Source organism: Anolis carolinensis, chromosome 6 (assembly GCF_035594765.1).
Source record: "Anolis carolinensis isolate JA03-04 chromosome 6, rAnoCar3.1.pri, whole genome shotgun sequence".
Taxonomy (NCBI): domain Eukaryota; kingdom Metazoa; phylum Chordata; class Lepidosauria; order Squamata; family Dactyloidae; genus Anolis; species Anolis carolinensis.
This window is the reverse complement of record NC_085846.1, coordinates 115,183,431-115,199,168: the sequence shown is the minus strand read 5'-3', so window position 1 is coordinate 115,199,168 and position 15,738 is coordinate 115,183,431. Positions and strand designations below refer to the sequence as shown.

General features: G+C 43.1%; 1 protein-coding gene across 3 annotated transcripts in view; it reads left to right on the top strand.

Annotated features, from left to right (window-relative positions):
• Positions 1–15,738, top strand: part of gjc2 (gap junction protein gamma 2) — a 60,109-nt gene that overhangs the window by 9,373 nt on the left and 34,998 nt on the right. Inside the window, exon 2 of one of the 3 annotated variants that reach the window (XM_008112242.3) lies at positions 4,658–4,778. The gene's annotated coding sequence lies outside the window, so the exon portion shown is untranslated. Of the gene's footprint in view, positions 1–4,657; positions 4,779–8,580; positions 8,773–14,294; positions 15,197–15,738 lie in introns of those variants that run through there. The other 2 variants (XM_062957392.1, XM_062957391.1) reach the window with 2 other exon arrangements.

The window sequence follows — 15,738 nt, the reverse complement described above, 5'->3', positions numbered from 1 at the left end:
AGACCACCAGAAACACATATTTCTGATGGTCTTAGGAACTCCTTCGGCAGAGAAGGCTGAAGATCTCTACGCCTGTCATGGGGATTCTGTGTGTCAAGTCTGGTTCAATTCTATCATTGATGGGGTTCAGAATGCTCTGTGATTGTAGGTGAACTATAAATCCCAGCAACTCCAACTCCCAAATGTCAGGGTCTATTTCCCTCAAACTTCACCAGTGTTCACATTTGGGCATACTGAGTATTTGTGCCAAGTTTGGTCCAGATCCATCATTGTTTGAGTCCGCAGTGCTCTCTGTATGTAGGTGAACTACAACTCCAAAACCAAGGTCAATGCCCATCAAACCCTTCCAGTAGTTTCTGTTGATCATGGGAGTTCTGTGTGCCAAGTTTGGTCCAATTCCATCGTTGGCGGAGTTCCGGATTATCTTTGATTGTAGGTGAACTAGAAATCCCAGCAACTACAACTCCCAAATGACAAAATAATTCCCTCCTGCCCTCCCCCAACCCCATCAGTATTCAAATTTGGGCGTATCAGGAATTTGTGCCAATTTTTTTCTAGTGAATGAAAATACATCCTGCATATCAAATATTTACATTACGATTCGTAACAGTAGCAAAATGACAGTTATGAATAGCAACGAAAATAATGTTATGGTTGGGGGTCAACGCAACATGAGGAACGGTATTAAGGGGGATTAAGAAGGTTAGGAAGGTTGAGAACCACTGTTCTATAGTGTAGATGCACCGCTAGTATTTAATGCCAATTGCTACACACTTTGCAATAAGCCCCATTTCCCAAAACTTGGGATTCCAAAATTGTGAGTTTTTTATCCATCGAAGGAAACCAGGTGAACTGGGGAAGTTCATCTTAAATGTAGAACTCTTCTAACAATGAAAAAAGATGCAATGGAAAAATAAAAAGCAGGAACATCCACGGAGGTCTGTTTGTGTCCAGACAATAGATGTCTTGTTATGAAAATGCACAAACACTTGGAACCCGGGAATGGAAAATATATATATATTAAGAGCATCAAGCTGTCAGATCCGTGACTCTGTTTATCTGGTGTTCCGATAAATATTGCGGCAGAACACAACCTTTTCGGGATCCAGGTTTTTGTTTAGTTGGTGCTCACACAGCAAAACCATCACTTTCTCTCCTTCCTCTTCTCTGGAGCCTTTCGTTGCATCTACACTGCCAAATTAATGCAGTTTGACACCACTTTAAATGCCGTGGCTCAGTGCTATGGAATCCTGAGAGTTGTAGTTTTACAAGGTCTTTAGTCTTCTCTTTCCAAAGAGTTTTGAGGCCCGACTACAAACTCCACAATTCCGTAGCATTGAGGCATGGCAGCTAAAGTGGTGTCAAAACTGCATTTATTCTGCAGTGCGGATGCAGCGAAAATGGAGCAATAGGAAGACATTGATTGAAGGTCACATAGCAATAGAGAGTGCTAGTTGGAAATCCCATTTTGGGTCAAAACGCTGTTGGAGATGTGTTATCTCCGGTTGGTCTCAGCAGGGAACCCTATTATGGCAAAGAAAACAAATCTAATTATCCATTGGATTTCGATCCATTAACTCTCCTAAAAATCCCCTCCGAGCTAAACAGGGGACAAAAGGCCACTTCGGAGCTCACTTTGGATAGTTTTCTAACTTGCTTTTCAATTACTATCAATTCATCTTTCATATTAATTTGCTTTTTTACTGTAAGGTGTGTAAAATTAATGCAGTTTGATACTACTTGAACTGCCATGCATCATTGCTTTAGAATCCTGGGATTTGTAGTTTGGTGAGGTACAAGCAGAGAAGTCTTAAGACCTTGGAAAACTGCAACTCCCAGGATTGCATGGCAGCTAAAGTGGTTTCAAATCACACTCATTCCACAGTGTAGACGCATCCATAGCTACCTTGATTTCCCATATTGGGAGAAAGTCAGGATCAAAGCAAAATAAATACATGTCACTTCACGTTCTGCTTGCTGTGAGCTGAATGCTCAACTATAAATATCCTGTGTTGTCGAAGGCTTTCATGGCCGGGATCACAGGGTTGTTGTGTGTTTTCCGGGCAGTATGGCCATGTTCCAGAAGCATTCTCTCCTGACATTTCGCCCATATCTATGACCGGCATCGTCACAACCTCTGAAGATGCCTGCCATCAATGTGGGCGAAATGTCAGGAGAGAATGCTTCTGGAACATGGTCATACACACACAACAACTCATACATATTTTAATTTTCTGATTGTTTCATATCCTTCCTTACCACTTTTATGTTTTTGAATCGGTTCTTTCTCGGTTCTTTCCGAGATCAGATGATACAGGGCAGGATATGGCTGTTTTAACCGATCGATAATAAACTGGGTCATAGGTTCATTGCTCATGCAAAGCCTTGGTGGCTTCCTTGCTGAATGATGGGAGTTGCAATCCCATCCAGACCCCTAAAATTCTCCTATGCTTAGCTCAATGGATAGGACCAGTGAAGTCAGTAAAAAAGGTTTGGAGGAAACAGGGGCATCGGGAAACGTTCATGCCCGAAATGGGTTATTGAGAAATCCGAAACATCCCTTTGGGGCATCACGTGGCCAAGAGAGGTTAGTGGGGTGAAAGGGGAACCATGGGACAAAGTACATGGCGTGGATGGATGTGTGTTTATGTGTCAAATGAAACAGAGAAATGCAAACATATGTAGTGAAATGATACTAATTTGGAATACATCACTCCCAATTTGGAAGCACAATAGCATCTTCATCCAGCAACGTAGGTATGATTCTGGTTGTGCCAACTGGCTCTGAAACAACTAGAGCCAGTTGACACCTCCCAACAACGGATTCCTACAGGCAGGAAGCAGCCAGGCTTTGAAGTTGCAGGGCTATTTAATGCTAATCAAGGTGATTAAATGCAACATTCACACTTGCCTCAAGCAGACAAGAGTTCTTGCCCATCCTGGACTCTATTCCACAGATATATATATACCCCACTTGCCTAGTTTCCAACAGACCTCACAACTGCTGACAATGCCTGCCATAGATGTGGGCGAAACGTCAGGAGAGAATGCTTCTAGAACATGGCCAGACAGCCTGGAAAACTCTCAGCAACCCATTATTATTATTTTATTGTATGACACAGCAAACAAGATTGACATGCTGGATTTTGTATCACAAAATCACAAGTCGAACATTTCCCAAGAGTCTAGGACTGTGTGATGTATTTTCGGATGATGCGCACAGATCCCAGTAGGGTGGCCTTTTGCAGTTGGCAGATCGTAATTTTGTCAATGTCTATTATTATTATTATTATTATTATTATTATTATTATTATTATTATTATTATTATTATTTGAAACACAGCAGACACTCTGCTGGCTGTTGTATTATTATTGTTTTCAGCTAGCACATCCGCTTGAAGGCCAATTTCAAGGAACTGGGAGTTGCATCACAATATCATGTATTGTGATGCAACTCACAGCAACCCAGTGTTTCTGGCCATGAAAACCTTCGACAACACAGATAAACAACTACTATGTAGCATGATTTTTGTTACTGGGTCATAGAAGTCATTTCCTCATTGGATTCTATCAGAAAAATTTGGAAAAAGTTTATTAAACTGCAAAAACATTGTTGCTTGCAGGATATCCTGCAGCACATTGCACTATACTTTTTCAATGACTTTCTCGTTGAGTTTCAACCCATTCAACATACTTTGTGGCAGCCACAAAAATGAAGTTTCTGGAGTAGGGTTGTTGTATGTTTTCCGGGCTGTCTGGCCATGTTCCAGAAGCATTCTCTCCTGACGTTTCACCCACATCTACGGCAGGCATCCTCAGAGGTTGTGAGTAGAACAACTACAACATTTTGCTATACCTTTTCAATGACTTTCTCGTTGAGTCTCAATCCATTCAACATACTTTGCGGCAGCCACAAAAACAAAGTTTCTGGAGTAGGGTTGTTGTATGTTTTCCGTGCTGTCTGGCCATGTTCCAGAAGTATTTTCTCCTGACGTTTCGCCCACATCTATGGCAGGCATCCTCAGAGGTTGTGAATAGAACAACTAACATTTTGCTATACTTTTTCAATGAGTTTCTCGTTGGGTTACAACCCATTCAACATACTTTGTGGCAGCCACAAAAACAAAGTTTCTGGAGTAGGGTTGTTGTATGTTTTCCGGGCTGTCTGGCCATGTTCCAGAAGCATTCTCTCCTGACGTTTCGCCCACATCTATGGTAGGCATCCTCAGAGGTTGTGAGTAGAACAACTACAACATTTTGCTATACCTTTTCAATGACTTTCTCGTTGAGTCTCAATCCATTCAACATACTTTCAACAATTCAAAAACAAAGTTTCTGGAGTAGAACAACAATTGTACTTTCAAAGTAAGGACAATTATGTGTGAGTTTGAATTCTGGTGGCTTCATGGCTTTATTGACCGTACGGACATGAGGTGACCAGAGGTTTTTGATGGATGGAGGGGTTAGAAAAAACCACAACCCTTTCATCCCCGGGGTGTGAGTGCGGTCCCATGCGCGCGAGTCCCATAATAACAATGGGACCCTTTCAAAGTGGGATGCCCGGCGATGCCACGTTGTGCTTGGCAGTGCAAGCATGCTGCTCGTTTTTCCCTAGATAATGATGAATTGTGTTTCTTTCTTTTCTTTTGTTGCCCAGAGGTGAAGCCACTGCAGCCCCGTTGTCGCACGGATCCACGAAAAAAAGGGAGAGGAAAAAAAAGAAGAGGAGTAGGAAACTTTAGAGTCCAAAGACCACCCATTTTTCCTGTCTGTGAAAGGTATGGAGTGTCAACTGCTTTTGTGAATAATAAAGTTTTTGCAACTTGCAACTTGCAACCGGGCATGGGCAAACTTGGTCCGTCCAGGTGTTTTGGACTCCAACTCCCAGCATTCCTAACAGCCTCAGGCCCTTTCCTTTTCCCCCTCCGCCGCTTAAGCGGCGGAGGGGGAAAAGGAAAGGGCCTGAGGCTGTTAGGAATGCTGGGAGTTGGAGTCCAAAACACCTGGACGGACCAAGTTTGCCATCTCTCAATGCTATGGATTACATTGAGAATGCAGTTGCCCTGCTACGGAATGCAATTGCCATGTCTCGATACCTGGGAGACGTAGTTTTGCAAGGTCTGCTGAAGGGTCCCGGTGCCGCACCAAACTACAACTCCCAGGATTCCATAGCCTTGAGGCATGGCGGTTAAAGTCTTGCCAAACTGCATCAATTTGACAGTCTGGATGCACCATTTTGCAGCTGCATCAAAATGGCAAAATTGCAGTTGCAAAATCGATCGCTCTGTTGCTTTGCCCATTTCTTTTGCTATATATATTTCTATTATTATTGTGTTGTCGAAGGCTTTCATGGCCGGAATCACTGGGTTTGCTGTGAGTTTCCCGGGCTGTATGAAGCATTCTCTCCTGACGTTTCGCCCACATCTGTGGCATGCATCGTCGGAAGTTGTGAAGTATATTGGAAACTAGGATATATCTGTATCACTGGGTTGGTGTGAGTTTCCCGGGCTGTCTGGTCACATTCCAGAAGCATTCTCTTCTGACGTTTCGCCCACATCTATGGCAGGCATCCTCAGAGGTTGTGATATATTGGAAACAAGGCAAGTGGGGTTTATATATCTGTATCACCGGGTTGCTGTGAGTTTTCCTAGCTGTCTGGCCATGTTTCAGAAGCATTCTCTCCTGATGTTTCTCCCACATCTGTGGCATGCATCCTCGGAAGTTGTGAAGTATATTGGAAACTAGGAAAGTAGGGTTTATATATCTGTATCACTGGGTTGCTGTGAGTTTCCCGGGCTGTCTGGCCTTGTTCCAGAAGCATTCTCTCCTGATGTTTCACCCACATCTGTGGCAGGCATCCTCAGAGGTTGTGATATATTGGGAACAAGGCAAGTGGGGTTTATATATCTGTATCACCGGGTTGCTGTGAGTTTTCCTAGCTGTCTGGCCATTTTCCAGAAGCATTTTCTCCTGACGTTTTGCCCACATCTATGGCAGGCATCCACAAAGGTTGTGAGGTCTGTTGGAAACTAGGCAAGTGGGGTTGATATATCTGTGGAATAATGTCCAGTGTGGGAGAAAGGACTCTTGTCTGTTTGAGGCAAGTGGGAATGTTGGCGTTGGCCAGCTTGATTAGCATTGAATAGTCCTGCAGCTTCAAAGTCTGGCTTGTTCCTGGACTATTTGGTTCAGGCAGTTAACTTCTCCATAAGTTTACATTCACATAGGGACAGAGCAAACTATGAGGCAGTATTTTAAAAAAACTCTAAAATCATGATAGTGAATAAAGAACAACATTCAGAAGAAGGAAAATTCTAGACAAGAAGCAATCAGGGCCAGTTAATACTTCCCAACAAAGGATTCCCCAGGCAGGAAGCAGCCAGGCTTTGAAACTGCAACGCTATTCAATGCTACTCAAGCTGGCCAATGGCAACATTCACATTTGCCTCCAACAGACAAGAGTTCTTTCTCCCACCCTGGACATCATTCCACAGATATATAAACCCCACTTGCATAGTTTCTAACAGATCTCGCAACCTGTGAAGATGCCTGCAATAGATGTGGGCGAAACACCAGGAGAGAATGCTTCAGGAACGTGGTCAGACAGACTGGAAAACTCTCAACAACCCAATATTATTATTATTTCCAGTTAGCACATCCGCTTGAAGGCCGATTTCAAGGAACTGAGGGTTGCATCACAATATTATATGTATACCATCAAGGCATTGGTGTTCCATGCTCTTGGCTCTCTTCTTGGCCTTGCACATTTCTCCCCTCGTTTGCTCTTGAACTTTGAGTCCAAACACGTTCCCACGTTCACCTTCCAAAGGGAGAAGTGGTTGGCAGCTCCAGAGTCTCTGTTTATTCAATACTGTGCTCAACTTAGCATCTTTTATGCATCCTTCTCGGATGTTTTGACAGGTTGTCAGGCTCCTCCAGCGCCTGGATTTTGTCTTTTTGCTGTTTGTTTTGGCTGCTGTCTCCTGGTTTTTGGCCCCCGGCGCCATTGCTTCTTATCACAAAAAGAAGATCTGGTCGACACTGCAGTTTGACACCACTTGAGCTGCCGTGGCTCAAGGTTAGGGAACCCTGGGAGTTGCAATTTGTCGAGGCTCCAGCACACTTTAGCAAAGAAGGCTAAAGATCTTGTCAAACTACAACTCCCACAATGCCATAAGAGTGCCAAAAATGCATTAATTCTACACTGAAGATGAATCATAAGCTTTTTTAAAGGGATCAGAGTCGAATGAGGGCTTTGCATCCTGCACAGCAGGCTTGGGGATGCTGGGTCTTGTAGTTCAAAAAGAAACTCGCTTTTTAGATATTTATAGAAATGAAATATAGTGAGAGAGAGACTAGTGGCACATTGTAGACTGAACACAGTTTGACACCGCTTTATGGCTCAATGCTATGCAATAATGGGATTTGTAGTTTAGCAAGTCCCCAACACTCTTTGGCGGAGGAGGAAGGCACAATTCTTGTCAAACTGCTATTCATGTTGTCGTTCAGCCCATGATTGTGCCTGCTCCTAATGTCGATGAGGAAGTGGATCATGGGATTTTTGGTCCTGCGAGTCGGCAGGAGATTTTAAGTCTTGAAACCGAGTAGTCTGTGTCTCCAGCACCTAGTGAAGACCACATTTCCGAGAGGGATCCAGATGTTGCTGAGTAGCCGTTCTCTAGGGAAGCAAGGTCAGAGGCTGAAATGAGTTCGGAGGATGAACTCCCAGGTGGAGAGAGTAATGAGCTGGTAGATAGGAGACTTAGTTTTCATAAATTCTGGGTTGCTCAACAGAATCTACGAAGGTCACAGTGCTTGTTAGAGAAAAAGCTGTTATCAGGTAGTCAGGGATGACAGCACGATTTCATGGGTGTATTAGAGAGGCCAAGGGGATTTTTCAGCAGTCTGGTCAATGTTAGTTATTGAGGCAACAATTCTTGTCAAGTCCTGCTCAAGCCTATTCTAGTTTCATGTCTTCATTCATATTTCATCCTTCCAAGTTGGAAGGATTATTCCTGGATTTAATGCTGCCTTTTGTATCCCGATTCGTTTGCATTCCTCTGCTGGATATCTTTTGCTTTGGGGCTTTTGGAAACTACTCTTGTACCTTTTGTCTTGTGGAATATTTCATACATTTAGACTTTGACGTTTTTACTATTTTTGCTGAGCTGCTTTTTATATCATCTTCAATAAACTGATTTAACTTGGACTGGAGTTTGGTGATTAAGTACAGAGGTGCTTCTTGCCCTGGAGTCCATACGAGGGATCTATGGGCTATGAGATAACGGGAATTGTAGTTGTTTGAAGCAGCAGCACTGTCTGGCAAAGTGGCCTACAGCCTTTGTAAAACTTTGTCAAACTACAACTCCGACGATTGTATAGTCTCGACCACGGCAGTTTAAAGTGGTGCCAAACAGTACCCAGAGTCTCTCAACATGGTGACCTTAAATGCCCCTTCCGGAGCTCTCCTCCAAACTGGAGCGGCACCTCTCCTTCTCTACTCCTTCTCTACTCCCACCTCCCTTTCTCCGCCTGCCCCATTCCTTCGCCCAGGAATCCAGAGTCTCCAGATTCCTGCAGCTGAAAGGCAAAGGCAGGAGGGGAGACAAGAAAGCAGAACCAGACTTGGAAAGTTTGCTGGGACCTCTTCCCTTCAAAGCCATCAGCAGATGGGAGACCCTTCAAGGCAAACCCACTCAGAGGCTGTCATTTTTTGGGGTGAGATTTGGAGGAAAACCCACCAAGGATGGAATACTATGGCAAAGAGCTAAGGTCAGCAATTCTTTGTGTGTTGATTTATATTCCATTATTATTGCTTTATTATGATGCAGAAAACAAGACAGACATGCTGGATTTCGTATCACAAAATCACAAGTCAAACACTTCCCAAGTGTCTAGGACTGTGTGATGTATTTTCAGATGATGTGCGCAGATCCCAGCAGGGTGGCCTTTTGCAGTTGGCAGATCGTAATTTTGTCAATGTCTATTGTTTCCAAATGCCGGCTGAGATCTTTTGGCACGGCACCCAATGCGTCGATCACCACCGGGACCACCTGTACTGGTTTCTGCCAGAGTCTTTGAAGTTCAATCTTGAGGTCCTGATAGCGGCTGAGTTTTTCCTGTTATTTTTCGTCAATGCGACTGTCACCTGGGATGGCAACATCAATGATCCAAACCTTTTTCTTTTCCACAATGGTGATGTCTGGTGTGTTGTGTTCCAGAACTTTGTCAGTCTGGATTCAGAAGTCCCACAGTATCTTTGCGTGCTCATTTTCCAATACTTTTGCAGGTTTGTGATCCCACCAGTTCTTTACTGCTGGGAGGTGGTACTTGAGGCATAAGTTCCAATGAATCATTTGGGCCACATAGTTGTGCCTCTGTTTGTAGTCTGTCTGTGCAATTTTCTTACAGCAGCTGAGGATATGATCAATGGTTTCATTGGTTTCCTTGCAGAGTCTGCATTTTGGGTCATCAGCTGATTTTTCGATCTTGGCCTTAATTGCATTAGTTCTGATGGCTTGCTCCTGGGCTGCAAGGATCAGTTATTATTATTATTATTATTATTATTATTATTATTATTATTATTATTATTGCAATTTTCAATGGGTGCTTGCAAGTTCATTCTAGGGATACGTCTGCACTGTCGAATGAATGTAGTCTGATATCACGTTAAGTGCCATAGCAGAATCCTGGGAGCTGTAGTTTTGCAAGGTCTTCGGCTTTGTCCCCCAAAGAGTATTAGTGCCTCATCGAATAACAACACTAGTGATTCCATATCATTGAGCCATGGCAGATCAAGTGGTGCCAAACTGCATTAATTTTACAATGTAGATGCACACTAAAAATGCTTTGCATTTCCTTCCATCCTTGACTCCAGTCTTTCTGCCTTATAGTTGAGTTGGTGACAAATGCAAAAATTGGTTGGTGGGTTTCTAAGTGGCTTTGGTGACTATCTGTGTCAGGTTCCATTTACACCAGGCACCGGCCAACTTGGGCCCTCCCTCCAGGTGTTTTGGACTGCAACTCCCACAATTCCTAACAGCCGGTAGGCTGTTAGGAATTGTGGGAGTTGTAGTCCAAAACACCTGGAAGGAGGGCCCAAGTTGGCCCGTGCCTGGTGTAGCAGTTAGTTATATAAGTGCATTTTGGACTGAGTGATGTGCAGGTTAAACCACTGAGCTGTTGAACTTGCTGACCAAAAGGCTGGCGGTTCGAATCCGGGGAGTGGGGTAAGCACCCATTTTTAGCCCCAGCTTCTGCCAATCTAGCAGTTCGAAAACATGCAAATGTGAGTATATCAATAGGTACTGCTCTGGTGGGAAGGTAATGACGCTCTATGCAGTTATGCTGGCCACATGACCTTGGAGGTGTCTATGGACAACGCCGGCTCTTCGGCTTAGAAATGGAGATGAGCACCAACCTCCACAACTAGACTTAACGTCAGGGGAAACGTTTACCTTTACCTAAGGTATCAAAACTCTCTGCTGATGTTAAATACGTTGTTAAACAGAATGGTGCCTTGCCGAACTGCAACTCCCAGGATTCTATAGCATTGCGTCTGTAGCATTACTTCCAACTGGAGTTCTGCAGCTACACTGTAGAATTAATGCAATTTGGCACCACTGTAACTGCTGTGGCTCAATGCTATGGAATAATTGGAGTTTTAATTTGGCGAAGCACCGGTCCTCTGTAGCAGAGAACACTCAAGACCTTGTCAAACTATAATTCTCACAATTCAACAATTCGGCAAGTTAAAGTGGTGCCAAACTGAATTCATTCAACAGTGCAGATGCACTCTTTGTCTCCTGGTTTGCTTTGAGCCAGAAATACGAGGAATTTCACAAAATATTCTTTTTTGCAATCTCAGCCTTTTGAAACCAAATCTTTCCAAGGACAAAATGGATATAGTGGTTTTCGAAAAGGCGTATCATCCAATGCCAAACTTTTTGAAAATGCGCCAAGTACTCAAGTTCACTTTATTACGGTCAATGACCAGCTCATAAGAAGAGGGACCCAGTCCCACACAAACACATCAGGTCTAAGGGTCAGGAAATTAAAAGTTTTGAGGTTTTCAAGTTTTAAAGTTTTAATTTTTTTTTAAAAAAAAGGAAAGGTGCCAGAAATACAATTTTCAGCATCAGGGCGTATGTGTAAAAATTGGCAATGTGGCCATTCCTTGAACATCTCATATGTATATGTATATGTATATATGTGCATTTGTGTGTATGTGCGTGCGCACGTGTGTGTAAGGTATACAGGAAACGGGGTGAGTTTTGCAAAGGATCAACACCAAGGTTGGAGTAGATATATATGTTAAGAAAAAAAAATCTCATTTTGGTGTTTATTATATGCAGGTGCTCATTAAGGCCAGTAAGTTTGGGCCACACCCGGTCGAGTATAACTGCATGTATTTTGGGATACATGGTGCTCTCTCCCTTGCTCATTCTCTGGGGATGATGGGAGTTGGAGAAGCCATGCTCTCTGTGTTTATTTGATACATACAAAGGCTATGTTTTGTTTTGTTACTCTGAAGGAATTATTTTTGATGCAATGCCACAAGTTTATGGGTTGTTTTGAGTTTTCTGGGCAGTATGACCATGTTCCAGAAGCATTCTCTCCTGACATTTCTAGATGCTCCTCGAACATGGCCATACAGCCTGGAAAACTCACAACAACCCATTGATTCTGGCCATGAAAGCCTTCAAGTTGATGTTTTTGACTCTTTTATGATTCCTCTTCCATCTGTGTGAAGCTTCTGTGTCTTTGATGGACTAGATTTTGCATAAACCACAACAATTTTCAAGGAATTGCCACATTGCCAATTTTTATACATATATCTGTACAACTGGTTCCCAACCTTTGGGCCTCCTGGCGTTTTGGACTTCAGCTCTCACAATTCCTAACATCTGGTAATCTGTCTGGGATTTCTGGGAATTGAAGTCCAAAACACCTGGAGGCCCAAAGGTTGGGGACCACTGATCTAGATCTATATCTAGTTCTGGTTTGTGTGGTTCCTGAAGAGGAAAATTTGGAGGAAAAGCAAAACTGTGCTGTCCTTTCCCAAATATCATTTTAAAAGTACCACTAGATGGAGTGTTTTCCTCTTTTCTTCAATAGCAAAGCTGCACAAGGAGCAGATGGAGCTGTTTGGCAATTGACAGGGAGGGAGTTTGGAAATAAATCCAAGTTGCGAAGGGCTGCATTGGCTCATTACAAGGGCGATGATAGCAGCTGGGCAGAAGGAGCGCTTAATGAAATGGGTGGGACTTTATGACATTGGAAAGCAATGCAAAAGAAAAAAATAGATTTCCCTGCCTTTTGTCTTTAAAACGTTGGATCATAATCTAGGTTTTCCAGAAATCAGAGTTTGGAAAGCTACCAGCTTTCACCATAGACAGCATGACTACTGGGAATTCTGATAGCTGTGGCCCCAAAAAGTAACTTTCCCAAGTTCTGATTAGAAGATATCACTCACCAGTGTGCATCTACATTGTAGTATTAATGCAGTTTAACACCACTTTAACTGACCGATGCAACGGAATCCTGGGAGTTGTAGTTTGGTGAGGCATCAACCCTCTTGGGCAGAGAAGATGAAAGACTTTTGGTGCATCTACACTATAGAATGAATGCAGTTGGACACCACTTTAACTAGAATCTTGGGAATTGTAATTTGATGAGTCGGTAACAGGTCTAAGACCTTGTGAAACTACAACTCCCAGGAGTCCATTGCCTTGGGACATAGTAGTTTAAAATGGTGTCAAACTGTATTCATTATACAGGGTAGGATATGCACTCAGGGTGTCCCTCCCTAATCCAGATCCTTAAATCAGATCAGTTTTCAAACCTGATTTCTGTCCAAAGAAAAAGCCCGGTGGACTTTTATCGCCAGAGCCTCCCTGTTTCGGACAATGGGATTGCCTGTTATTCTGATGAGTTATTTCCTTTGCTCCCTGCAGGAAGAAATAGTTAACCCATGTCCATTTCAAATGACACAGGCTTTGGTTTCCTTTGCTTTGCCATGAGAAATGCCTTGTCCGTTGATAAATAATAGAAGTCAAGTCTCCTTTATCCGAACTGCTTGGGATTAGAAGTGTTTCCATATCTGTATATAATGAGATACCTTGGAGGTATTAAAATTTCACATCCACCGTATACATAGATCCTGAAGGTCATTTGATACTCAATATTTGTAATAATTTTGTGCATGAAACAAAGTTTGTGTACGCTGAACAATCAGAAAGCAATGGTGACACTTTCTCAGCCATCCAGCTGGGCAATTTTGGAGCATTTCGGATTTATTTATTTAGTTAGTTTCCTCCTTGCTTCCTTGTTTCTGTAGAACCAGGACTCACCATCCATTCTGTTCTGCCTTTAGTTTTTGGCTAGAAGCAAATAGACCAGATGGTGCATCTACACTGTTGAATTAATGCAGTTTAATCCCACTTTAACTGCAAAGGATCATTGCTGTTGAATCCTGTTTGGGGAGGCACTTACACTCTTTGGCAGAGGAAGCTAAATGCCTTGTAAAACTAGAGTTTTCTCTCTTTCATGGCACTCAGCCATCTAATGTGGCCTGATACTACTGGGAGTTAAAGTAGGACCAGGCTGCATTAATTCTACAGTGTAGATGCACCATAGATTATACTATGTAGCATGATATTACACTATGTAGCACGATATTACACTATGTAGCATGATACCTAGGAGTGCATTGATGCAGCTTGGCACCATTTGAACTGCCATGGCACAGTGCTATAGAATTCTGGGAGTTGTAGTCTTGCAAGGCCTTCTCTGCCTAAGAGTGCTGGTGCCTCACCAAATGACAACGCTCACAATTCCATAGCATTAGATGGTGGCCATTCAAGTGGTGTCAAACTGCATTAATTTTACAGTGTAGATGAACCTCTAGTTTACTTGCACCTATCCAAAAGTTGGATGCAGAGCAGAGTGGAGGGTGAGTCCTGGTGCATTTGCATCTGGGAAGGAAGGAGAATGCTAACCAACTAAATAAAAACAAGGGATCTTTGGAATGAGTTCTTGGGGTTTGGCTTAGAAACAATCCTGAGCTGGAAACCTAGATGTCTCCCCAATTCTGGGACCTAGATGTCTCCCCAATTCTGGAACCTAGATGTCTCCCCAATTCTGGAACCTAGATGTCTCCCCAATTCTGGGACCTAGATGTCTCCCCAATTCTGGGACCTAGATGTCTCACCAATTCTCCCCAATACTGTTTGAAACTTATGTTTCCAAACATTCAAACAGCAACTTTGGGGTTAAGTCTTTGTGGCTGGAGATACAATGGGCATCTTATACCAAAGCGATTCAGTTTCTCCGTCCATCCGTGATCGTCGGCACATCCCTGCCGTGGAGAGAAGAAGGACCACTTTCTTTGCTCTGATGTAGCATTTCTCCGAAACACATGGCCTTCAAAGATTAAGCCTTCAAGGAGCCCATTGTGGACTGCAGATAAAGTACGCTCTTGACCCCGATTGGTTGTTCTCTCGACAACCCAGCCATGTAACAGAGGCATGAAATATTTTCTATGAGACGTGATGGACAAGAGAGCCATGCAAGCCATTGCAAATCAAACTGGAGAATTCTGCAAGATCGCTGTTCAACTTTGGTGGTTTTCTTTGCCTTTCTCTGGAGTTGGAAAGCCATGAAGATGTTTGACAAAGAGGACATCCTTGTCTGCTCTGTTTCCAGATGTGGATCGAGGGACTTGTAGTAGTTCCCAAACTTTGATCTCCCAGCTGTTTAGTTCTCCAACTTTCATTGAAAATGGTGAGAGGGAACTGAAGTCCAAAACTTTGAGAAGCTTCAAGTTCGGAGCCAACGGATCGCAAACGGTTGCCACCATCCATTCAGAAGAATCCGGTTTTGGAATGTAATGTTTCCAGATGTTCTTGGATGAAACCCAGTTGAAAATACACAGAAGGACAGAGCAGGAGTGGAAAGATGTGCTGCATGTCACATATACCGTTAGGATGGACATGCTCCAGTCATTTGAGCCTCATGGATACTTACCCATGGTTTGAAATCTTGCGTTTTTTCTTGCCTTTGCCATGGAACGTTGTTAAGTTTTAAAGATATTTTGGTGTCTACTATTCTCCATGTCCAAGACCACATGGCTGTTGAAAAGCTGCTTTGTCAGGTCGTCCCCATGGAAGAAGATGAAAAGTTGGCCAACTCAATTGTAAGTGGTGGCTCAAATATGTTCCAAAGAATTTTTCATCGACAACAAACTTTTGCTTGTGTTTTTTTTCCCAGTGGAGAAACTGAAGTTGGAATTGTAAAGTTTCTTTAGTAGAAATAGGTTTAGCTTTAAGTACATTGGTGTAGGTAGGGCATGGATATAAAAAGAAATGCTTATGGGTGCAGATATTGCGAAGAGAAGTTGGATGTTCAACAGGTTTTAGTCTGATTCTCCTTTCTCTGATTGAGTCTGGGGAAAAGGTGCAAAGCTGTGTATATACATAGTATATTTGGACCTTTGTGTGGGCGAAGGCTTTCAAAGCCGGAATCACAGGGTTGTTGTGTGTTTTCTGGGCTGTCTGGCTATGTCCCAGAAGCATTCTCTCCTGATGTTTCGCCCACATGTATGGCAGGCATCCTCAGAGGTTGAGATATATTGGAAAAAACTAGGCAAGGAAGGTTTATATATCTGTAGAAGGTGCAGGGTGGGAGAAAGAAATCTTGTCTGTTTGAGGCAAGTGTAAATGATGCAGTTGGCCACCT